The sequence below is a fragment of the Otolemur garnettii genome, unplaced genomic scaffold (assembly GCF_000181295.1).
Source record: "Otolemur garnettii isolate 467f Iridium unplaced genomic scaffold, OtoGar3 scaffold00174, whole genome shotgun sequence".
NCBI lineage: Eukaryota > Metazoa > Chordata > Mammalia > Primates > Galagidae > Otolemur > Otolemur garnettii.
The window spans coordinates 1,705,824-1,708,472 of record NW_003852569.1 but is presented as its reverse complement, the minus strand read 5'-3'; the positions used below and the strand labels follow the sequence as shown (position 1 = coordinate 1,708,472).

The 2,649-nt window shown below is 45.3% G+C and overlaps 1 pseudogene; it reads right to left on the bottom strand.

The window, feature by feature from the left end:
- Positions 1–1,384: 1,384 nt before the first annotated feature.
- On the bottom strand, positions 1,385–1,976 carry LOC100966937 (annotated as a pseudogene).
- Between the last annotated feature and the right edge of the window lie 673 nt (positions 1,977–2,649).

The following is a 2,649-nucleotide window of genomic DNA, read 5'->3' as shown; positions in this document are numbered from 1 at the left end:
CCAGGAGTTGGAGGTTGCTGTGAGCATGATGCCATGGCACTCTACCCAGGGGGATAGCTTGAGGCTCCGTCTCAAAAAAAAAAAAAAGAAAGAAAATTAAGTCAACATAAGGAGGTGGTCAATGTAGGGAAGTGGTCAACTATGGAGGGTCTACTGTATTTTTGTTATTGACCTCTGTGACCATACCCCCAATTCTCTGACTAATGGTAGCTTAAAATGGAAAATAACACTATTAATCTGACTTTTGCTGTTAGTCTTTCTGAGACAGAGTCTCACTCTGTCACCCTAGATAAAGTGCTGATAGCTCACAGCAACCTCAAACTCTTGGGCTTGAGCAATCCTCTTGCCTCAGCCTCCAGAGTAGCTGGGACTATAGGCATCCACCACAACGCCTGGCTATTTTTAGAGATGAAGTCTTGCTCTCTTGCTCTGGTGAGCTCAGACAATCCACACACTTCAGCCTCTCAGAGTGCTGGGATTATAGGAGTGAGCCACCTCAACCGGACCTATCCATTTCTTTATTTTTATTTATTTATTTATTTATTTTTGAGACAGAGCCTCAATCTGTCCCCCTGGGTAGAGTGCTGTGGCATCACAGCTCACAGCAACCTCCAACTCCTGGGCTCAAGCGAGTCTCCTGCTTTTGCCTCCCAAGCTGGGACCACAGGCGCCCGCCACAACGCCCGGCCATTTTTTGGTTGCAGCCATCATTGTTGTCTTGGCAGCCTGGGCTGGATTGAAACCCGCTACCTCAGGTGCAGATGGCTGGTGCCTTAGCCACCTTAGCCACAGGCGTTGAGCCATTTTTTATTATTTTTTTGAGATAGACTCTTCACTATATTGCCCTTGGTAGAGTGCTGTGGCATCACAGCTCACCCCAACCTCAAACTCTTGGGCTTAAGTGATTCTCTTGCCTCAGCCTCCCAAGTAGCTGGGACTAAAGGTGCCCACCACAATGCCTGGCTATTTTTTTGTTGTTGTTGCCATTGTTGTTTGGCAGGCCTGGGATGGGTTCGAATCCACCAAGCTCTGGTGTATGTGGCTGGCACCCTAGCTGGTAAGCTACAGGCAGCAAGCCATAAAATTTTTTGTGTGTGTATGTGTTTCAGAGTCTCAAGCTGTTGCCCTGGGTACAGTGCCATGGCATCATAGCTCACATCAACCTCAAACTCTTGGGCTCAAGTGATCCTCTGGCCTCAGTTTTTCTATTTTTAGTAGAGACAGGGTCTCGCTTTTGCTTAGGCTGGTCTTGAACTCGTGAGCTCAAGCTATCCACCTGCCTTGGCCTCCCACAGTGCTAGGATTACAAGTATGAGCTACCACGCCTGGCACCATTTCTTTTTTTTTAAAATATAAAATGTCTTTAATTTGTACATATATGCCATTATTTAAATAACTTTTCCACAGATAATAGGAATGTTACTTCAAACTTTTGACTGGAGAATCTGCTTACAGATGTGCCAGCATTTTTTTTTTTTGATCTGGAGTCACTTCTGCACACAGAGAAAGGATATGAACCAAAGTCTCAGCATAGACTTCTTCCCTCTCACACAGAAATCCAGTTACATCTTCTTCATGAGGAACACCAATATCAAGCTTCAGGCTCCCTGAATTGTGTGCAAGGACAACTGTGCCAGCTGTCATACACTCCCCGGCTCTATTCCCAAAATGCTCATACTGCATGGTATGCAGACCAGTGTTGCTTCAAATAAGTAATTCTTTAATTCATCAAATGGAATGTTTAGTTTAAATTCCACATCTTCTTGGACTCCTAAGTGCTCAGACAGGCTTCTCAGTTGGTTTATTCTAAGTTCATCTGCTTTGTTAAGCCAGCCTCCAGTGAGGCTAAGTTTAAGAGAAGGTGATGATGGCCATCTTCTTATTCAGCAATTTAGCAAATGTTTTGATCTGCAAAGGATATTCTTTTCAGGCCTACATTAGCCCATAGAAACCACTAAATGGGCCGGGTGGTTCATGCTTGTAATCCTAGCACTCTGGGAGGCCAAGGTGGGAAGAACCCTTGAGCTCAGGAGTTTGAGACCAGTCTGAGCAAGAGGGAGATCCTGTCTCTACTAAAAATAGAAAAATTAGGCATGGTGGAGGTGCATGTAGTCCCAGCTAATCTGGAGGCTGAGGCAGCAGTATCTCTTGAGTCCAAAAGTGAGGTTGTTGTGAGCTATGATGGCACAGCACTCTACCCAGGGTGAAAGAGTGAGACTTTCTCTCAAAAAAAAAAAACACAGAAGTGGTTTTCTAATAGGCTCATAGTAAACAGGGATCAGTATAAAAGGATAATATCATGTCTGGACTGTAAAGCAAACATTGATAGAATATTGTGTCCAGAAACCCTTTATCTGAAGCTCTGTATCTGGGTTGTGAATAAAGGCTGCTCCTGTGATTCAAAGGAACTTGGATCCTTCGGACAGAAGTGGAATATTCTTTCTTGCTGATATTGATACAGGACAAGTGGCATCTCAGCCAGCTAGTGGAGCTGGGGGACGCGGACTGGCTGCCTCCACCTTGGCAGTTTTGGTGTAGTGGCAGCGAGCAGCGGAACCAAGCTGCTGGAGGGTAGGCAAGGAGGCCCTATTTTCTAGGCCTGGGAATGAAAGGGATTGTAACCATTCATTTGCGACCCAGACAGATTGT